At 37.4% G+C, this 24,256-nt stretch overlaps 1 pseudogene; it reads right to left on the bottom strand.

Moving 5' to 3' along the window:
• The window catches only part of LOC114028598, a 198,430-nt pseudogene that overhangs the window by 52,547 nt on the left and 121,627 nt on the right, over window positions 1–24,256 (bottom strand).

The raw sequence follows: 24,256 nt of genomic DNA, 5'->3' as shown, positions 1-24,256 counted from the left end.
CCTATCCCTGTCAAGAGTACCACCATCCTTTCAGTTTATCCAGGTGCACAACATCAATTTCATTCTTATTACATATACCCCATCCATTACCCAAATTTGCAATTTCTTCATCTATACCATCTCTCACAGCTACTACCCTAGATCAGACCCCCTACCTTAGATCATCACCTTTCACCTGGATTATTTCAATAGCCTTCTGATTGGTCTCCCTGCCTCAAGTCTCTCATCACTCCGATACACCCTCCTCCACAAAGCTGCTGAAATGATTTTCCTGAAGTGTAGGTTTGCCCATGTCACCATTCCCCCTCCATATTGCTCCATACGGCTACCTATTACCCCTAGGATCAAATATCCCCTTTTGTTTAGTACTTAAAACTCTTCACAATCTGGATCCTCCTCTATTTTCCACTCTTTTTATACATTACTTCCCTCCACACACTTTGTGTTCCAACCATATATGCCTACCTTATTGCTCCTCACATACGATGCGTGCATCTCCCATCTCCATTCCTTCGAATTGACTGTCCTCCCATGCCTGAAATGCTCTCCTTCCTAATCAACATCTCTTAAAATCCTTGGTTTCCTTTAATACTCTCAGGCCTAGGGCAACATAGAACTGAGTAGGCCTTTCCTAGATCTCCAGACCTTTTCCTCTAAGGCTGTCTTCTAACAACTCTGTACATCTTGCAGGTTCTGAATTGTACATATGTCATCTCCCTAATTAAATGGTTTTAAATTGGTTTTGCATTTGCTGTGTATCCTCACAGTTCAGTACAGTGTTTGGCATGTAGCGAGGACTTAATAAATGCTTGTTAATTGGTCATTGGTTTATTGCCGCAAACCTTCATTTCTCTATCTGCTTTTGGTCCTACCCTTGAGTTCCAGTTTTTACCGTTGGCAGTGATTTGAGGTGGACTTTGTTATTCTCTTGTGAGGAAGTTCCCCTTCTCACTTCAGTTAATAGTTGTAGAAGGTCTAAAATGCAATCACAAAATCTAAAGGAGGTATTAAAAAGTGTTCCTAAAATTCAACAAAAATGTGGGAAGCACATATCCAATCAACTTGAGAGAATTATAGAGGTTTGGCAATGGATGAAGGCAATTGGCACCACGAGGAATGAATTCCTCCTTTGTCATGTCTTGTGACTGGCTGTGAGAATCATTCACACCCCTTATTCCTATATATAAAAGAAGCAAAACATTCAGCAGTTGAGAGGCTTGAGGCAATTATGGAAGGACACCCCTTTTTCCTGTCCAATAGTACAACAAAGAGGTAGAGGTAATTTTTCTACTCCTCATGCCTTTCATTGGCCGTGTCTTTGGATCATATAAAATACTACATCTAAGGGAGATTAGAGATACAGTGAAGACAGACTCAAGTATAGAAAGGTAGTCACCCAAGGAAAGAAAAAAGCAGCTTCAATGACAGTGACCCCCAGCAATTGAGTGTCAGACTATGAAGAGAAGCAGAACCCAACTCTATCTTCTTACGAATACTGCATATATGTTGGAGAGTGAGTCCCAGATTGGCAGGTGGGTATGTTTTATAATTATCATTTTTGCTATGCACTTATGTTAACACCTTTCCTAAGAATCAAATCATTTTGAGGGCTTACTGGTAATGGGAAGCACACTGATGGGGGCTCTTGAATTACTGTATTAAGAATAGCCATGCACCAGATACCTTTAGAATCCTAAGAGTAGCAGCCACACATTGGAAACTGAACCTGTGAGTATGAGTAAAAGTAGTACCCAGATGGGTGCTAACACCCTAGAAGAACTCATTGAAACAAAGACATACCTTAATTGTATATCTCTAGTTCTTTGTATATTTCATGTACCCCAAAGAATTAGGTAAAACAATAATTTATAAAGAAGGAGAAGATTAAATGCGAAAATTTCAAGGTAGTCATGTCACGGCAATATTTCTTTTGCCCTGCCTCCCTCCTAGGTTCCCTGCGGTAATTTTGTATAAAAATATTCAGAAGTCCCAAGTCATTCAAACCTATCTTACAATAAAAGTCTTTGACAAGAGCAGCCTCTAAAGAAAGATCAGGAGGAAAAGTGGTCGTAGTGAGAAAAAACTAAAATAATCCTAAAATATACACTCCATAGCACAATATAGCACATGAAAAATAGAACACATATAAGAAGGCACAAACTCACGGGAAATTTTCATGTTAATCCTATCTGACAATTGATTTTCATTCACCTTTGGAACTCCAAAGGAATAAATGTGGATAGGCACAAGTTAAAAGGGAGAAGCACATACAGGTGACCCATTTAAAACACTTGCTGCTTTATAATAAAAAATTAGGCCAAGATTTAAGCCTTTAATGATTAAGTATAAAACAGATATTTTCAGGGGACTATATTAAAAGTATTTGGTTTGCACTTTGTCATATTAGTTAAGAAATTATTAACTGAACACTGAGGTGGCTATTTGAGACATATGTGGCATAGTAGAAAGAGTACAAGTCATAGGACCTGAGTTCAAATCCACCTCTGCCAATGTGAGACCTTAAGTGAGTCATTTAACTCATTAGATTTTCAAAGTTCCTCATATGTAAAATGAGGGGATTGGACCAAACAGCTTGTAAAAGACTTTCCAGTTTTAAATCTATGATCCTATGAACCTGATCATTGCATTGCATTCTCTTTGAAAATGTGAAGAAGGAGGGCAGTCAGAATGTCAAAGACTTGTTTCAGCATTTCCGTAAATTTGATATTAACATTGAGCTAGAAACCTTTTTATAAAAAAAAAATTGGGTCGCAAGAGCTGTGATGAAAAGCAGAATTAATATAGAAATTGAACCATGTCCTTTTTTTTTTAACGTTCCTGTCATCAGCTTTGAAACCCTAGCAGTTAATGAAAAATACACAGCAAGGCAAAGAAGAAAGTTGTGTTGATTTTCTTCATGTCTAGATGCAAAGGCAAAGACATCGACCTCATCAGCACACTTTCCTTGAGCCCCTATCAGGTCTAAGGCTCCCTGCTAGTTGCTCCTAGCTTTTTCGACTTTCCTGAACCCTGGAGCTGGCTATCTCCTGTTCATTATGCAAGGGAAGTCACTTGTGGTGCTGCAAAAAACATGATGTCATGAGGCACCTGAGCAGAACAGAAGGCCAGAAGCAGGCCCATTTTTGTTTTAAGAGTAAGGGAGAATTTATCAAACCTTTGAACAGGCTGGGCAGGGGAGCAGCAACAGGGCAAACAGCACATCTTGTGAGCAGGGAGAGAACTGTCAAAGAAAATTCCTTTTCTGCCAGCTAAAAGGCCCCCCAAAGTAGGATGAATTAAATTCCACTAGCCACAATCTGGCTATATTATATTTGGATAATAATCCTGAACTGAACATTGATTCTGAAGAAGTCCTTTCTTCAAAACTTTAAGGCAACAATTAAGTATTCCATTGTCATGGTTCAATTAAATGGTTTGGCCTGAGAAAATTGGGGATTGTAAAGTGAGGATGGAATGTGCTTTGATCCTCTTTCCAGGGTTATTGTTTCATTAATAAATGAACATGTCATTTGTCTCACCAGAGGGAGCTCATGCCCTCCAGGCTTTTTTCCCTTTTTTGTTCAGGTTTTATAAAGATGAATTTCCAGTGCTCTGAAATACCATGGATTAGTAGTTAAGCCTGACAGCACTTCGGGGAGTAGCGGGCTTAAAGTGCCTCACACAGGTCTCCAAAGCACTTGTTTACTAATAGAGGAAATCAGCGACCGTCTGCAGCTGCTGATATTGCATTACCATTTGGAAAGACAGTAGCTGAGATAACAAATCACACAGTTTTAATAATTACTCCTGCATTCCAGTTTTTTGTTTCCTGCATAACTGTAAAGGCTGGATTTCTTCCAAATAAACAGATAAAAACAGTATGGAACTTTTATCTTTTAATGATAATGACAACACATCAGTTTCACTAAAAGTTTCCTGCTGGATTTTTTTTTTTCTGATTTCTAGAGTTTCAATAAAATGTAATTATACTTTATAATTCCACTCTTTTAATCTTCACTTCAAAAACTATTCTCAGTTAGCAAGTTTGCTGGGCATGGAGGGTAGGTGACAAACTGCCATCCACTTCCTTCCCCATCTTGTCATGTTCCTGAATTCTGTCTTAGGGTAAACCTGTCATTGAAACTACCCACATAAACTGAGCTATTTTATATTCAAATTAATACCTAGCTTAATTTGAATGTAAAATAGTTCCATTTATGCTCTCATTAAAAAAAAAAGTATGGTATTTGGCAATGAATGGATGTTTAACATATGATATTTTTTTTATTTTTTAATCCTAAATTGAACCTACATTAGGATAGGAACATTTCAATATCAATAGATAGGTCGTAAAAGGAGCCCTTTAAAAATCTGCATAGTAAATATGTGCTCTAGGGGTCAAAATATGCCATTGTGCAGAGACAGTACAGGGTTTAGTTCATATGGTTGGCGCTCAGTATTTTCAGGCAAATCTGTCCATTGTTCCATTTCTATAGCATGAGGATGTCAATTGATTTTAAAACATATGCTCCAACTTTATTTGCGCAATAATTTCATGGACTTTATGTTGGTGTCGAAGAAGTTAACAACTAAATAGGAAAATGATGTCTTCCTCTCTCGTGCAGTGAAACCATAAAAGTTGGCAGACAGAAAGGAATGCTGAACTTTTCCCAGAACTCTTCGTTTGGTTACCATCCATCCATGTTCCACTGGGTGATTATAGAAAGCTTTCTTAAAGCATTACTTCAGAATGATCTTAATTGGTGCAAGGTTGAGCCCTTTCTAGGAGGGGAGGGAAAAGGTTGAATAGCCTTTTCAAGTCACATGAAAGTTTTTAGGATGAATGTACGATAATTAGATTAATAAGTAGCTTAATTTATCACAGCTGAGGATTTCAACAGCCACACATTAGAGGGGAAAAAAAAGATTAGTGTGATTCCAGTTTGTTAAAAAAAAAAAAATGTACTGAAATTTGATTAACCTTAAACACAAAGTGTCTTTCTTTCTGTGTCTAAATGTAGTGGATGGGGAGGGGGGAGAAGAGAGGGGACCTGAAATAATCAGAAAAATCCTGTTTTATTCCTTTGTGTTTCCCAGTTAATGAGAGGTATCAGGATGGCTTGAAACAACTTTTCCCTCTGCTGTTTTTTTTTTCTTTCTGAAGTAATGAATTGGATTTGAAACCTATGGGATCTCAAATTGAAAAAAAAAATTCACTTCAGAGGATTGCTACTTATCAGATATACATTTAATTAAACGTATAGAGGCAGGTCTCTTCTTTCATTTGCAGGAAGGGGAATTGCAAAGACTCTTGGAGAGGAAAACTTGGTAAAGTACTGAGTTTGGGTGTGGAGTTCTTTACTGAAACTGAGGTGGTTGGATGGTATTACAAGGCGTTGTTGGCCACAAAATGACATATTGAAACTCAGCCCTTTGGAAATCACAGGCTACCCAAAAGGGGTGCAGTGATGAGTTGAACAGTACTAATCAGAACAATGTTCAGGGTGAAGGCCATTATTGTAATGGCAAAAGCAATCATTTGCTTCTCTATCAATGAATCCTGATTAAAAATCAGTCATGAACTAACATACAAAAACAGAATCATGCATACAGTTTTCAACCCCAGGTCCTTCCCTTTACCTCCTTCACACAGAACAATGTGTCTTTCTTAATAGAAAGTGAAATCTGCTGTGCCCTTTGATGATAATATCCATCCAGGGGTCGCCATTGCAACCCCTGGATATTGTCATTATTTATCAGTTCTAACGTCAGATTTCATTAAACTTAAAGTTCTTAACTCTTGCATGGCTATAAACAAAACCCAGAGCATTGTGATTAACAAAGCTGCTGGCACCAAATTTGGTATCACCCATGAAACAGCCTGGAGTGCAGCGCTATGGTACCTGTCAACAGCCACAACAGCCATCATCATTGGAAGGAGGGCTAATGCAAACTCAGCGGTGGGGCCATGCATTCTGTATTCATGGTGTTATGTGAGGGTCTCTTCTTTGAGACAGCATGAGGAAGGTGTGGGACTAGGCCAGCATGCAGTTGGCCAGTGGGCTGCTTGGCCTAAAAGAAAACAAAACAATTAAACCATCAGACAGTCCTAATGGAACCATATTCCCCACTCTACCCCATAAAAAAAAAAATTTTTTTGGTTCTGTTCCTCCTCACCCCAAGGGGGGTGGGGTGGGGAGGAAGATGAGCTGTGCTAAAAAAATAAAAAAATAACTTGTTTTTTAAAAAGAGGAATTTGGAGCTTCTCACCAGTGTGAGTTGTGCATGTCGCTTGTCCTATAATATTGGAATGGTTAACACTGGCACAGCAAGATCATACAAATGACAGTGTTAAGGGCACTCATGCATTGGCCTGTTTGATAAGACTGATAACTGTAGCCAGTAGCTTAGGGGAATCGATTTCCACGGTAGGAGCCTTCTCTGGGAGCGTAAATCTTTTCTTCTGCTTTTGGGAGAGGGTAGCTTTAAAGGTGTTTTCTATATTGATTAAAAATGATGGATAGTTATAAATGGTATATTTTTTTTTAAATTTCAAAGATGAAATTTTAAAACATAATCACAGAGGCCGAATAAACCTAGAAAGCTATTACTCATCAGCCAACATTCTGAAACCAAAACCTGCCTATAATCTATAATGGGTATCTCATTACTGGTTAACATTATTTATTTAGGAGGAGATACGACCTCTAATTTTCCTTTAAATGATTAATTTAGTGTTTAAATAAGTGCCTTTTATTTAATAATGTTTTCTTTAAGCAATTCACTAATGTCAATAAACTCTTTGTTTAACCTTCTTAAAGGAAACATTTTCCCGGCTCTGAGGTAATTAAAGAGCTACCAAATAAATGGGTGTAGGAAAATGAGCTGAATAATTATCTGATATTAAGGGTTGTCCAGATCAGACACATAGAACATAAAAAAAATTCTTTCATATGTAAATAAACACTATCTGATTAATAAAATGTGGTAAAGTTATACTCGATGGTTAAGACATTCGATAAATCTGAGATTTCATTTCTATTTCAATTCCTGTCAGGTATGGCACTCACTTCTGAATTTCCCAGCATGTGGAAGAGCCTACAAACAATGAGGGATAATTTATACAAATTACAGTACCTTTAAAGTTAGTGGGGAAAATTATAAATTGCATATAGTAGAGGAAAATAATTTGCATATGATGTTAATTTTTGCTGTTCCACACAGAAATGTAAATTTTCTGAAAATTCTAAAGTAATTTTTGAATAGAGTTTTTTAATGAAAAATATAGAACAAAGTAGGTATAAAGTTACACATATGTATATATATATATGTGTGGGCATACATATATTATATATTACATACATATTGATTCCTATTTATAAATTGAAATTCATTTTTCTAGTTTGTGAACATACTACAATAGAGTAAAAAGGTTGTTGGATTTACAGTCAAAAGACCTGGGTTTGCATCCCAGCTTTGTTATGTACCACAGTTTAACCTTGGGCAAATAATTTTTAACATTTTTACACCTGAGTTCTATAAAATAAGGAGGTTGTATTAGAACGTCTATCCCAACTTCAAATTCTATGAATTTATTAAAATGTTTTGTTTGAACATAAAATTATTGCTTGATACACAAACATTTTTCAACTATAGCTTGTATGGGCAGCTAGGTGGATAGAGTAGCAGCCCAGGAGTCAGGAAGACACCTTCTGAGTTCAAATCTAGCCTAAAACACTTACTACCTGTATGACCCTAAGCAAGTCACTTAGCCCCATTTACTTCAGTTTTGTCACCTGGAAAATGAGCTGGAGATGGAAATAGCAAACCAGTCCAGTATCTTTGCCAAGAAAACCCCAAATGTCCATTGTACAGAGAAGCAACTGAACAAATACAATCATTGACCACCACCATGACCCCAAAGGGGTCGTGAAGAGTCAGAGACTGAAACAGCTTATCAACAAAAATTATACATTTTCTAATTGTATTTGATTTCCTGACTTTGGGCTGCAAGTGGAGGTTGCTATTAGGTGCTAAACTAAAGAATCTAGCATCTCTTAGAATCTTAAATTTCAAAAGGACCACAAAGGTCATCCAATCATTTCTTGAAACAACCATTCTTTGCTACAGTCTTAAACAAGAAACAGTCCAACCTTCACTTGAAGACCTTCAGTAATAGGGAGCTTAGTATAAGGGAAAGAACGCTAGACTTGGAGTTAGGAGAGAGTTAACTGAACCATGGGTAATTTCTGAGTCTCAGTTTCCTCAACTGTAAAAGAGGAATAAAAATATCTGTATTCCATAATGTTGTTGTGAAAATCAAATGAGAGGGAGAGAGAGAAGGAAGGAGAGAAAGAGACAGAAAGACAGAGACAGAGAGAAATCAGTTATCGTCATGGAGAGCTTATCACCTCACAGACCACTTCTGGACAGTTCAAATTATCAAAAAAATTTTCCTTAGTTTGATACAAAATCTGTCTTCCTGTAATTTCTACCCATTGGTCTCAGGTATTCCCTCCAGAGCCAAGCAGAAAAAATCTAGTCCCTCTTCCACACATAACAAACCTTTTAATATTTGAAGAGAGAAATCCCGCTCTTTCTACACCAAGCTCTCTTCTTCCCCCTCCTCCACTACCATGTTCTTTTCTCCAGGCTGTTCATCCCTCTTCTCTTGAATCCTCCCCATTTCATTCCCCATCCTCTAAAGAGTCTCCAGTATGTCAATGTCCTTCCTAAGAAAGTCATTGGTAAGTAGCATCTCAAACTCTAAAATGTGAACTCACTTCTCCAAATGCGATCTGACCAGAGCATGGTACCATGTGCAATACTATCATCTACTTCATTCGGAAGGCTGTATTTCTTTTCACAGAGCTTAAGATCACATGAGATTTTTTGACTGCCAGGTAGCAATGACGATAATAATGATATCTCACTTTTATAGAGAGCTTTAAGGTTTGGAAAATATTTTCATCACAATAACCCTATAAGTAGGTAGTCAACATCAGATTGTTGATGCTGTTGAACTTAACATCCACATCCTTTTCATGTGAACTGCTTTCTGTGTCTCCTCTCATATTTGTATAATTGTTTTGTTCTTCAACCCAAGTGCAAACTTTCATTTTTGCCAACTTATGAGACACGAAGAAAGATAGCATGACGTGGTAGATTTAAGTATTGAGCTCAGAGTCATGAAGACTGGGATTCAGATCCTTCCTGTAATACTTATTGTGTGATGCTACATGCATTACTTGATATGCCTCAAGCAACTCCCTGGGACTTTCCTACTAAGCTACAGATGGGTTATGATCTGTGAAGCTATAAAGGGAGTTCTAGGACCCAGAGTTCCCCACATTGACAAAAATCGCAGCTCATTTACATATTCATGTATGAGAACCAGGCAAAAACAAGAGACCTGAAGAAACCACTAACATTCCATTAAAACAAAGAAAGATATTGTGTATTCTGAATGATGACCTCCAGAGTGTCAAGCAGATAGAGGAAGCACTCATTTTCAGAAAAGAAGCTGAGAAAGGAACAAAACAAACCACAACTTCTTTAATTCAAGGAACAGAAATGAAGCTCTGGGTTTATATTAATTGGGCTCAATCTTAGAGGCTTCTCAATAATCACTCTTTCTTTGCTTCATGCCTGTATGCATGGTTTCCCCTGGGAACACTGGAATTTTGCTCTCAGCCCAGTCTCTATTGAAAATAATAATAATAGCTAGCACTTACGTAACACATTAAGACTTGCAAAGCATTTTACAAATATTATCTCATTTTATCCTTGCATCAACCCTGGGAAGTTGGTGCCATTTTTACAAATGAGGAAACTAAGGCAAACAGAGGCAAAATAATCACACAGGTATTAAATGGCTGAGGTTGGATTTGAACTTAGTTTTTTCTTAGTTTTTCTGACTCCGGACCCAATGCTCTAATCCACTGGGCTACCTATCTACCTATAAAGGATTTTCAGGTCCTGTGTAAGCACTTACACTAAAAATACATTCAGTTCAGAAGTTTCATTTCATCTGGTAGAAAACGTGCATAATCCCATCAAAAAGCAAAATAACTCTCCTTCCTATAGGTGAGCTTCACTTCCACCAGGCCTACACCATGATTGAGGTCCATCCACAAAGGGAAAGCACTCAGGGTCCTTAGAGAGTCAACTCATTTCCCTCCAATGATCTCCACTTTCCCAGAGATCCATATAGTCACCCCCAGAATTATAATACTACCCTAACTGAAGCTCTTTCCCCTGGCAGGAAAGCATTCAGAATTGTAAGAGTCAAGTTACTCTTTCTTCCATTGAGCCCTGCCTTCCCTAAAATTAATTTACTATCCTGCTTTGGGATATACAGGACGTCCAGGGAGGACTAACACCTTTGGTGTGAGGGGTTCTGAGCCCTTTTCAGGGCTGCTCATCCACCTTTGTTGCCCACCTGCCACCCAACTCTCACCTGTGGCTCCAAGAAACAGTAGCATGTGCAATGGCCACACTTGGCAAAGGCTGAGAGTAACCAATAGGCCTCAAACCCATTAGTGAGTTAGGGGGATATCTACCCAAGCATGTGAAGACTTCCCCTGGTGGAAAGGGCAGATGAGAACAATTTGTTCCAACGGCTATGAGGGAGGCTGGAGCATTTGCTGTGGAGAGCTTAGAGCTTGGTCAGACATTGAAGATGCCAACATTATCTACTGCATCCCAGGCTATCATCAGCTATATTGACTTTTGCCTTGCCATTGGACTTTGATGACTCTGGAAGACAGAATGAGGCTGATGACTGTTGCCACTTTGCCTCCCTTAAATCCAATTCACAAGCAAGTATTGGTCCTCTTAGAAAACAAAGGATTAACAACAACAACAACTATCCTACTTTAGGTCTCTCTGGAAGTGAAAAGAATTCAGGGTTGATCAATAGTTAATCCCCTCTGGCCACACCTACACAATACACACAATTCACCATGCTAGTGAGGGACAAAGTCAAAGCTTGCTCATTCACAATAATATACTACACACAATAAATCCCCTTAACAAAAGAATTAGTTTTGTGAAGTTTCGATTCAGTCAAAGGGACACACTTGAGGACCTAGAGAGGAGTATTTATTCTGTGAAGTTTGGATTCAGTCAAAGGGATGCACTTGAGAACCTGGAGGACCACATATGGCCTCAAGGCTGCAGGTTCCCCCCCACCCCTGCTCTAGTACCTAATTTACTGGGTTGCTGTGAGGCTCAAATGAGATGTTGTAAATTAATTGCTTTGTAATCATTGAAGTGCTACTTGCATATCAGCTATCATACTTAGTGTTAACAAGGAATAAATACTCTCAAAAAAAGAATGGAATACATACCTCAAAAATTGAATCATAAAACAAGAACTATTAGAACAAAGCCCAAATACAGCAAAATCAGAACACATGGAGCATCTATATTTTTAATAGTCTAAAAAAAGGGTCTCAAATGATCTAAGAATCATTGGTCTACAATGACAAAACAATTGAAACCCTAAATCCATATTTCAGGGCCTCATAAAAGAATTTTTTGACTGATAGGTTAAAGTACAGTTGAATAGACTCTATAATTCAGAGAGAATTCTAGAATTCAGAGAGAAATTACACATTTAACTCACCCAGAAATGTGATTGGCAAGCTCCAGAGGTTTCAGGTAAAATTATGAATTTTGATATCCTTTTCTCTGTTTCCCAGTTTGAGGCAATAATAACTTATTTAAGCAGATCAGTCTGGAGTTCTTTTAATCGAACACTATGGTTTTTTTCTCATTTTTGTTATTTGCATTATAGCTTTGTATTATTTTTCATTTTTACTCTAGGAAGATTCTTATATAGACAGCTTATTCAGGAATGACCCATCAGTAAGAAGTTATTTTTTGTCAAAATATAAATCTATTTAATTTTCATAATATTGTTTTCTCAAATAAACTATTCAATACATAGGCACAAGGCTCCTAGATAGTTTAGGAGACTCTCTAATTCCTCTCTCCTAAACTATATTTCCCAATATGTGAGCATATATACACACACACATATATATATAAGTGTATATGTATTCATATATGTATGTGTTGCCGTTCTCAACTTTTTGCATTTAAGTCACAAAATATATGTTGATTTGCTTTAGAGGGACTTATTGAATTTTTCACAGAATACATCTACTTCTTTATCTCCAATGGATGATAGTATATAAGCTACAATTATTTTCAGTGACCTTTTTCAAATATGTGTCATGAGCACTGCAAATACAAGCTGACCAAATGTCCCATGAAATGATGGTTTTTATTGACTTTGCAAACGTAGTAACCATAACTCCACCAACTCCTTTATTTACCTCCTCAAAGAAAACCTATGAACCATTCTTCCATTTAACTGAAACTTTCTTTTGTATTCCCATTTCATTTATAGCAAGATTAATATGATTCAGTTTCTCCAGTGGTGCAACCACTTTGTCATTTGATAAGGCCCTCATATTTAGAGTATTAACAGGTAAGTTAATGTTCATATGTGGTCTAAAAACTGTGTTTTGTAATAGCCACTTACCCCCACCCTCCTACCCCTGCCTTTCTCCCATTACTTTACTACCATTGCTATAATAATAGAAAGAGAATATGTAACACTGAGGATCATTTTGTATTTTTATTTACTTCATGTGTTGTCACAACCAAAAAATTGATCACCAAGTGTCCAGACTACTGGTGACAAGAAGCTATCTTAGCCAAGAAGAATAAATACTTTTTTATCAGAATATCATTAACCACTAGAGAATGAACTGGAAGAAAACTCTATTATTCCATTTTATTGAAGAAGAAACACAGGCACAGAAAATTAAGTACACTGATTTGATTAATAGTCAGGATGAAAGTAAAAACCCATGGGTCTCACATGTCACTCTGCTGCTTAAGTCTCCAAGAAACCCAATATTCTAATATAGGAAGTCACTGACTTAGGAACAATTAACTACATAATGTCTCTTTCACACAAAAGGCTGTCCCAATTAAAGACTTATTTTCCCTTACACTCAGTAACTCCTCTTCCTTTTTGCCTTGCCACCTTTGTCACTGATTCTCCCTGCCACCACTACTGTGGCTATCTAACAGTTGCCTCTCCTCTTCAGTACCTTCCTTATTACCACTGTTGTTTAGTCATTTCAGTCACGTCTCACTCTTCATGATCCCATTTGGGGTTTTCTTGACAAAGATGCTGAAATGACATTTCCCTCTCCATATCATTTTACAGATGATGAAACTGGGGCAAATAGGGTTAAGTGACTTTCCCAGATGAGAGTCTGAAGCCAGATTTGAACTCAGGAAGATGAACTGAAGCCTAAAGATTTCCATTCTTCTTATTGTGGCCTTTTTGTTAAGGAGATAGAGATGGAACATCCATTTCCAATTCTAGGTGGAAGTTTTGGTAGCATCCTGAATTAGAAGTTGGAGTGACTTTTCCCCCATAGAAATGACGTCTTAAAATGATGGCTGCTTTGGCATTAATAGTACTATAGTTTAGCTAGATTGTGGGTTTAATAGTTTTTTGGTTTTGGTTTTGGTTTTCTCTCAAACTGACCCTGAGAACCTGTCATTCATCACACCGTTTTCTAAGTAAGGTGGAATGCTATTAAACCTCCTTACAAGACACTACTTCTTTGGTTCATTGCATTATTAAAGAGCTTACATTAAATGGGTAAGGCACATAACTGTTCAGAGTCACAAAATATAGTCTCAGGATAACTCCTTTGTATTTATAAACCAATTACTCAATTGTAAGACCATCTTTGTACTGGGCTGTTTGATTATATGTAGTATGACAAGCCTGACCCACACTGGTCTGGTAGTCAGTTTTAAGAGCAGAATGAAAAGAGACACTTGGAGAACATCTAACAGTTAGTTTAACCATAGCAAAGAATGCTTTACTTAGCCATAGCAAAAGAAAGACATCAAGAGCAAGGGAAGAATACTCATCACATATACAACCTTGATTTGGCTGAGCACAGTTGCTCTACCTCTACGTTACCCCTAGTGGTCAAAACTGAAAGAGCAACCGAAGCTTGTCACGCTCTGGGTTTTTTGTACTCAGGTGACCCCCAGATTTCAACATCAGTAGCCTGAGCCTTTTATCCCCCAGGTCAATTGAGTATTGAGAATGGTTCCAATACCTTTAGAGGTTCAGAAATGGGGGCAAAATTATGTAGTTTATGCTAGTAGGGAAAGCTGATTATGACGGATCCCTTGAGTTCAGGAGTTCTCAGCTGCAACAGGGTTAAAACTGAGTGGGTGTCTTTACTAAGTAGAGCACCACCAAGATGGAGAGTTCTTAGGAACAGTGTCCTAGTTGGTTACCTAAGGAGAGATGTACTGATCCAAGTCAGAAACAGGCCGGGTCAGAGTTTCTGTGTTGATCAACAATAGAGTCAAACCTGTGAGTGGCCACTGCACTTATAGCCTGGGAGAGATAGGGAAACCCAGACTGAAAAAAAAAAATCTAATACTTTTAAAGGAAAAGACCTAGTGTAGCCCATATGGCAGGGGACTTTGGGAGATATTGCTGTTATCATGGGCAGCCAGGTGGCACAGTGGACAGAGTACTGTGTCTGGAGTCAGGAAGACATCTTCCTAAGTTCAAATCTGAACTCAGACACATACTAGCTGTGTGACTCTGGGCAAGTCACTTAACTCTGTTTGTCTCAGTTACTGTCAAATGAGCTGGAGAAGGACATGGCAAACCAGTCCAGTATCTTGGCCAAGGGAACTTTAAATGGGGTGACGAAGAGTGAGACACGACTAAAAAATGACTGAACAATTCTTACCATACCACAATTCCATCTCAAGAGTTTTTCACTTTTGTTCCACAGAGAGCCACGTCATCTAAGTTAAATCTAAGTGGTTGTGAGGTTTTTATTTCTTATTTCTTATGCAAATTCGTGGTATTTTAAAGGAGATTCATTCTTCAACCATTTTTTCTTTCCATTCAGGCTTACATTAGGTTAGTTTGTTTTCCAAAGATTTTCAAGATCATGCCCAGTTGATGGGGAAGTAAACTAATACGTTATCACTCCAAGAGCTAGAATGTTGGATTTAACTTAAATGTTCCAGAAATACATTGGATTACTAGATCCTTCAGAATTTGTGACCAAATAAATGTTTAAAATGTGTGAGGGCTGCCTAGTACCTTTGTGGTCATTCAGTCATTTCAATCATGTCCAACTCTTCATGACCCATTTGGGGTTTTCTTGGCAAAGATACTGGGGTGGTTGGCCATTTCCTTCTCCAGCTCATTTTACAGATGAGGAACTGAGGCAAACAGGGTTAAGTAACTTGCCCAATGTCACACAGCTAGTAAATGTCTGAAACTAGATTTGAACTCAGGAAGAAGAATCTTCCTGACTTCAGACCCGTACTCTATCCACTGTGCCACCTAGCTGCCCTCCATTTCCTACCTTTGAAATTTGAGAAAGCAACTTAGACAGCTGTCCTTAAGTCAATTCTTTCTAAGGGGGAAAACCTTGCCAAGGTTCAAAAGGTGGATGGAAATCTTGAAGAAGACAACCAAAAATAATATTCAATATACTAAAAATAATACTCACAATAACTAACATTTATACAGAACTTATGGGCAGTAGGTGGTATAGTGGGTAGCGCTTGGAGTCAGGAAGACCTGAGTTTAAATCTGTCCTCAGATACTTACTAGTTGTGTGACCCTGGGCAAGTTACTTAACCCTGTTTGCCTCAGTTTCCTCATCTGTCAAATGAGCTGGAGAAGGAAAGGGCAAACCACTCCAGTATCTCTGCCAAGAAAACTCCAAATAGGGTCGTGAAGAATCAGACACAACTAAACAATGACAGCAACAAGAAAATGTGCCAGGCACCGTGTTAAGTGCTTTACAATTAATATCTCATTTGATCTTCACAACACTCCTGAGTTAGGTGCTATTATTATCTCCCTTTACAGATGAGGAAACTGAGACAAACAGAGGTCAAGTGATATGCCCAGGTTCACACAGCTAGTAAGTATCTAGGGCCAGATTTGAGAATTTAACAGTGTTTGTTTTTAAAGAATTTTGAGAATATGGAGTTTAATAAATTTAGGGAGTTTGGCACTGTACATATCTTAAACAAGTATAGTGAATTAGGCCTAGGCATTGAATAGGTGAAGGAGATTAGAATGGATTCTAAGGAATAAATAAGAAGGCCTATAATATGCTGAAAACCCACTTAGATAAAATCATACATCCTTCAGAGCATCAAAGTTGAGCCAGAAGTGACAAGTATCTGATGAGAAGGAAGTCTAAGAAAAATAGAAGCCAAATATACTAGAACAAATTGTGTAGGCTCCTTCAGAAACAGTACTTAGGAAATGCAGGAGAAAGGCGCAGACATCCTGTAGGTTAGGCTCAAACTTAACAGTGAATTGAAAACCAAGTGAAAAGAGGGTCAGGTCACTAAGTGTACCAGATCTTAATTATGCTACTGTGAAGGGATAATACAACAACAGCTTTTTTTTTTCCTAAAGGACAGGAAATATAAGTTGAAAGATACAGAAAAGATAAAAAAATATGCTTTAAAATTTTATGTAGGGCTAAAAAGGAGTACCAGTTCAAATTTTCTACTCTGAATTTTTCTAAAGCTGATTATAGAGGAGTAGCAGATGTTTTAATATTTTTTAATCTCTACTTCTGATGATTTGTGACCCATTAATCAAATGGATCAAATGGCAGATAGTGAGAAGGTAATTAAGACAAGCCTGAATGGAGGAAAAAATGGTTAAAGGATGCATCTCTTTTAAAATATCATGAACATGTAAAAAGAAATGTCAATGTTGTTTGAAAGATATCATGCATTTTCTAAGGATCTCATGAAGAAGAGGATCCTTTAAATATTAGAAAGAGCCAAATAAGATTCATATCATTTTTAAAGGAAGGAGACAAGGCTGGCTCTAGTCAATTAAAGCCCAATTCAATTGATATTTGGGAAGGTAGTAGAACAAATCATCACTAAATAACCTGCAGCTACCCAGAAATCACAAGTTATGGAGAAACAACTTGGGAGGTTTTATCAAAAGCAAACTGAGTCAGGTGAACAATTTCCTGTCATAGAAAATTTCAGGAGAGCTATTATTCATGACCCTATAGGGAAACAACAGCTAAAATTGATTTCCACCAGTTCTCCATCAAAGATCTTCTAGTATGTGTCCTAGAAATCGTAAAGTCATAGAATGTTAGAGGTAGAAAGTTTATGTAGTCCAATCCCTTTTAAAAATGAGGAAATTGAGATGAAGAAACTGAGGCCAAGAGCACTTAAGTGATTTGTTCAAGGTCACACAAATAATAGGGCATATTGGTGTTGGCTTCTCACTGTGGCTTGGCTATTGCCTCCAGGATTTGCTATAAATTGTTCATTCAATAAGCATAAAATATCAGCTATGTACTTAGCACCATGCTAGGCACTGAGGATGTGAAGGGGGAAAATCATCTTTATACTTTGGCTGCTTTGTGTCGAATCAATTGGAGCCTTCTCCAATTGAGGAAATGGGAGTGAGAGAATTAACATTATACTATTATATTAATAACTAATTATTAATTTGTGATCCATCCTTTTCCTTTTATTTCAGTTAAGGCCCAGCTCCTGAAAAGGTCAGTCAGTCTCTGAAGGTCATGACTGAGTGATGAGATTGCATTTAGCCCCCATCACATTTGCTTGTTAACTAGGTTGTATGGGACCCCACCCAACTGGGAGACCTAATTTCTGTTTGGAGAATATACAGAATCCATTCAGAGAGAGCCTTTACCTGGGGAAAAACCCGCTGCTCTTGATCTCCTCCATTAATGTTTAGGGCAATCCAGTTCATGAAGGAGAAAACTAGCTAGAGAGGTCTGATGGAAATGGCTTCCCTGCCCAGATGCCTTGAGGCTGCTGAGTCTCAAGATCAAGCCATGTTCTCAACAGGAGGAGCTGAAGACTTAGCCCACCTCCTTGTTAAATGTCCACCAATCAGGGTTGAATTTCACTTGTCAAAGGAGTTCTCTTTCAGAAGGGATTTAAGGCATTTCAGGGTCTCCCTTGGGATCTCTGCTTACCAAGAAAAACCACTGACCATCAATTTATTAATTGCCAACTAGCCTAATTAATAAATGAATTGCTAAACAAGGAGATTATTTTAATAGTTTAGATGGCTGTGGCTGTGTGAGTATAGAGAAAAGGATACATGTGAGATACATTGTGGAAGTAGAATAGACAAAACTTGCTAACTGATTGGTGATGAGGGATGAATGAAAGTAAAGAGTTGAGAATGATTCATTTCAAGATGCCAAGCCTGGGTGACTGGAAGAATGGTGGTGCCCTTGACAGAAATAAAAAAAAAAAGTTGGGAAGAGCAGAGGGTTTTGAAAGGAAAGCTAACGAGTCCTGTCTTGGACATGTTACATTTGAGGTGTTTAAGAGAAATCCTGTCAGTGATGCAAACCTAAGAATTCAGGAGAAAAACTAATGCTGAATAAGTAGATCTTGAGATTGTATACAGAGAAATTATAGTTGCTTGTGGGAGCTAATGAAATAACCAAGAGAAAGAGTATAAAGAGAGATAAATAGAGTGTAAAAGACAGAGTCATGGGAGACATGAATGATGATCCTGAAAATGAGAAGACCCAAGAGAAAAAACTCCGGGAGGAGAGAGTATCTAAAATGAGATGGTCATCAACAGCATAAAATGCTACAGAAAAGTCAAGAAGAATGAGGATTAAAAAAAAAAAAGCAAAGGACAATGGATTTGGTAATTAGGAGAGCATCGTAAAACAAAACTAAATGCTGTTTAAGTATAGCAACCAAATTTAGCTCCAGAGAAGAAATGGGAAAATATACATCCTTCCCTTCTTTGCAGAAGTAGGCTATTATGGATTAGGAACACCGCATACATTGTCAGATTCCACTGATGTGTTGAGTAGTTAACCTGAACTGATTTTTTTTGTTTTTCTTTTTTTTTAATTCATTATTATAAGGGATAGAGTCACTGAATAATAGGGAGGAGAGATATATGTAAATGAAAATGATAAAAAAATTGTTATTTTTTAAAAAGATATTATTTGTAACCTAAGAGAGAGCTAACACTAGCTAACACTAACACAGATTGCAAGATGTTGAGGCAGGAGTACAGATAAGAGAGCTGAGGCAATGCATTTAGACACATTTTTTTTCTAGGAGTTTGCCTTGGAACAATGGAGAGATATATGACTTGAGGGTATCAAGTGAAGATATTTTTAAGGATGAAAATGATACAGGAATATTTGTAAAGAGAAGAGAAGGTACCACTGGATAAGGAGAGATTGAAAATTAGAGACACACTGATTGTTTGAAAGGCAAGCTCCAGGAAGTAATAGGAGTGAGTGGGATAAAGGGTACAAATGGAGAAAGTAGCCTCAGCAAGGAGACACCTCTTCCTCCAAACTTGAAACAAAGGAGGAAAGAGTAGAAAATTATGTTGAGGCAATATAAAGTACAGAACTGGGGAGAAGAGGGAGCTCATGACAGATAGGCTCAGTTCTTTTTCAATGAAGCATGAGGTAGGGCTCACTGCTAAAAGGAAGGGAGGATGGGTGGTATAGAAAACTTGAGGAAGGAAGTTTTGCAATTGGTACTGTAAGAGTATAATAGGAAAACAATGGAAAAGTAAAATAATTGAGATGCATCAATGAAAGCCTAATTGAGATCACATAACACAAACTTATATATATATGCATGCAAATATACATAAATAGCCAAGCCAACATAGTTGTGTGACTTTCTCTCTTGACATTCAGAAGTACATAAAAATGAATAGAGAAGGCATACATGGTCAAAGCAATCCAGGGATGGAATTTGAAAAATGATAAGCAGTGATTGGACATGATGGCAAGGACTTAGAGGGTAGAGAACAGCATAAAGTTAAACTGGTCAACTGAAGAGTCAAGATTTTGAAGGAAGGAAAATGAAATAAGAGCAGGGGTGAAAGTAAAGGAGGGAGGGGTGAAGTGATTAGCGGTTTCAGTGAGGACAGAGAATAGGTTTAGGAGGAGGTATAGAGAGTAACAAAAGGTCAGGTTATGATCAGATAGTGGAATTTTAGAATTATAAATTGTGGAGGTGGAATAATTATGAATGAAGATGAGATTAAGATAGAATCACTGTGTGTAGTTGGGGTGTAATGAAAGCATAAATCATGGGTATTAAGAAGGTCAATAAACTAGGAAGCACTGGTATTTGATAAGACATCAATTTGTAAACTGAAGTCTCCACAAATCAGGGGAGAGGGTTGGGAAGAAGAAGAAGGGGATAAAGTGAAAAGAATGACTGTGAGCAGGTTCTAAACTCCTTGGGGGGAGGGGGAAAGAAAATTACTTAGAGACCAAAAGAGAACAGCCATTAGGATCTGGATGGGATGATATATCTGGATAGACTGAACCTTTCAAAAGAGGAGAGATTACTGAGTGATAATGGTTGGAGGAGAGTCTGGAAGTACCAAGTGAGGAACAAAAAGCATGACTCTGTAATTCATTGTGTTAGGGGCATCAATGAAAGCACATACAGCACTGGAGAGAATAGCCACATACCTCTTCTGGTGGGATCCAGGTCTATGATTTCCAGATGAAAAGAGCATGAAAGAAAGATATCCACAATGAAGGAAAACAGGGCTCCATGAGACACAATGGAAGGGGAGATACTGGAGGGAGATGAGGATACAGAATGATTTGCATGGGTTAGAGGAATCAAAGAGTGATGGCCAGTGGAATAAAGCTTTTGCCTTGGTAGCTTATCACTAAATTACACAGATTCTAAGTGGATTAATAGTACAGTTGATTGCTTTATGACATGGCCATTTTGGAGTTGCATTCTGTTTCTGGAGTGTTTATCAGAGTATAATGGAAAACACTTGGCTTATCAGATTTATCAAACTTTCTGACTTGTATCCAGTTTTAGTGACTTATGGGTGTCTGAATTATGCCACCAAAATAAACCTAGAAATGATCTCTTGAGAATACAAAGTACATAAAGGAAGATTGAATTAGTTGGGAAAATAAGTGGCTTCTTCATTACTTCTTTGAGTTGAATGGTACTTGGTGGGGGAGGGGAACGAACACACTGGAAGTTAAGAGTGGGTAACGTAGATAGCAGCAATGGAATCTGAATTTCTGCACAATAGCTTAAGATAATGGAATAATGTACCCTGGACCAAAAGAGAAAAAACATGTCATAAGGACTTGAAGGAAGATATTTGCCAGCAGATTTAACAATCTGATTAAGAAAGCCATTAAGCTGAAAATGGAGGGGGGGAGAGAAAAAATCTCAGATAAAAGTAAATCTGAATGTTGAATCTAAAGGGACTTGCTTTAAAATTTAAGGTGGCTTACTGTGAAGCTTAAAGGGGCTGCATTATGTGTCAAGCTAAAGCTTATTATTATTTAGAAAGAATTTTAGGAAGGTTTTAGCCTGACAGGATGAATCTGCTGTTGTGCCAAGATCCAGGGTCAATCTGGAGGATGAGAGATGGACTCCATCAACCACAAGGTCAACCTGACTAGGGTATTCCCCAAATACAAATCTCTAAATGCCAAGGTCTCTGCAGTCATTGAGGTCCACAAAAATCTATCTGGCTCTCTCCCAAGAAGCTCTTTCCTGAAGAAAATAGGTAATGGTCTGTATGTCTAGAAAATGAGATAAAAGCTTAAAAATAACTGCTATAAGCTCATAGTTGTGACTCTGTGAAGAAAAGAGGTAGTGAAGAGAGAATTTGAAAAAGCTCCTTTCATGGTTGGAAAATGAGTGCAGAAAAGTTCTTCCCAAACCTGTGTTCAAAAAAGTAGGCTGGAGAATACTAACAATTATATGTCACTTTAAGGTTTGCAAAGAATTTTACAAACATTACCCCATTTTATCCTCATAATTGTGAGTAGGTGACATAATTATTTCCTTTTTATGGTTGAGGAAACCAAGGCACAGAAATGTGACTTGCTTGGTAAAAGAGGCATAAAAAATATTGAAGAAAATAACTCCTTAAAATGCTGAATAGGTCAAATGGGAAAAGTGAGTTTTTAGTATAAAAATTTACTGAAGAAAATAATTCCTTAAAAATTAGAATTGGACAAGTGGATCCTAATGACTTCAGGGGATACCAAGAAACAATAAAACAAAGCCAAAAGGAAAAGAAAATGTGAACTATCTCATTGGAAAAAAAAACTGACCTGGAAAACAGAATTATTGGACAACCTGGAAGCCATAATCTAAAAAAAAAAAAATCCTAGATACCATAGTTTAAGAAATTAAGAGGAAAATCGCCCTGATATTTTAGATCCAGAAGGTAAAATAGAAATTGAATGAATCCATTGTTCACCACCTGAAAGAGATTCCAAAAAGAAAACTCCTAGGAATATTATAGTCAAATTCCAGACCTCCCAGGTTAAGGAAAAAGTATTGCAACCAGCCAGAAAGAAACCATTCAAATATTATAGAGCTACAGTAGGAATCACAAAAGATTTAGCAGCTTCCAAGTTAAAGGGAGTGAAGGGCTTGGAATATGATCCCAAAATGCGAAAGAGTTAGGATTACTACAAAGAAAAACCTACCTAGCAAAACTGAATATAATCTTCATGGAGAAAAATGGACATTTGCTGAAGTAGAGTACTTTCAAGCATTCCTGATGGGGGGACAAAAAAAGGCTGAATAGAAATTTTGACATTCAAACAGAGGACTCGAGAAGAATAAAAAGGTAAAAATGAAAGAGTAATCATAAGACTCAATAAAGTTAAACTGTTTACATTCCTACATGGGAAGATAATACATGCAACTCCTAAGAATTTTATCATTATTAGGGCAGTTAAAAGGAGCCTATATAGACAGAGAGCATGGGTGTGAGTCGATTATGTTGGAATGATCTCCAAAAACTAAAATGCAGTGATAAGAAAGAGAGATGGACTAGGAAAACGGGGAAGGGAGAGGTCAAATGGGGAACATGTTCTCACATAAAAGAGGCACACAAGGAAGAGCTTTAATAGTGGAGGGGGAAATGGGAGTGTGCTGGGAAATACTTGAACCTTACTCTTATCAGAATTGGTTCAAAGAGGGAAGTATATATATATATATACACACACATATATACATGTATATACATATATACACTACACACACACACACACACACACACACACACACACACACACATTCACTTACTCATGTGGGTATAGAAATCTCTTGCCCAAATACAGAAATGAGGGGAAGGGGAGAAGAGATAGAGGAGGGAAGAGATTATAAAAGGGAAGGCAGATTATGGGAGGCAGTAGTTAGAAGAAAAACAAAATTTTGGGGAAGGACAGGATAAAAAGAGAAAGAGAGAAATAAACAGAAGAAAATATGGCAAATACATTATAATCATTACTGTGAATGTGAATAGGATAAGCTCATGGGAGGAGATAGCAGAATGGATTAGAAACCAGAATCCAACAATATATTGTTTACAAAAGACACACTTAAAGCAAAGAGACAGAGTTAAAATAAAGTTCTGGAGCAGAATCTATTTTGCTTCAATTGAAGAAAAATAAGGGGGGCAGAGAATAGCAATCATAATCTCAGACAAAACAAAAGCAAAAATAGACCTAATTAAAAGAGATAATGGAAACTATATTTTGCTAAAAAGTATCATAGGTGATGAGGTAATATCCAAAAAAAAATGTTAAGGGGAAATTTCATTGATAGAGGCCTCATTTCTCAAATACGTAGGGAACTGAGTCAAATTTACCAAAAGAAAAAAAGAAAAAAATAGGAGCCAATACCCAATTGATAAATGGTCAAAGGATATGAACAGGCAAATTTCAGAAGAAGACCTCTAAGGGAGGAGCCCACCACCTCTCTAGGCAGTCTATTCTACTAATGAATAGCTTTAATTGTCAATGTTCTGACATCAAGTTTAAATTTGCGTACAGAGGTAATTACTAAAGCATTGTCAATAATCTTTGAGAAATCACGGAAAATAGGAAAGGAATGGAATATTTGAGAAGAACAGCTATTCTAATTCTTGAAAAGGAGGAGAAGTATTCTATAAATTATTCATCTGTGAATTTGTCATCAAGAACCAACAAAATTCTACAGTAAAATGAATTGTTATATGCATTATTTAGAAATATTTGGAAAAGCAGCTTTAACTAGGGGTCAACATGGGTTCACTTAGAACAAAACATTCAAAATTAACCTCATTTCACTTTTCAATAGGTTCATGGAGTGTTAGAAG

Source organism: Vombatus ursinus, unplaced genomic scaffold (genome assembly GCF_900497805.2).
Source record: "Vombatus ursinus unplaced genomic scaffold, bare-nosed wombat genome assembly UNPS02014893.1, whole genome shotgun sequence".
Taxonomy (NCBI): domain Eukaryota; kingdom Metazoa; phylum Chordata; class Mammalia; order Diprotodontia; family Vombatidae; genus Vombatus; species Vombatus ursinus.
This window is presented reverse-complemented; position numbering and strand designations above follow the sequence as displayed.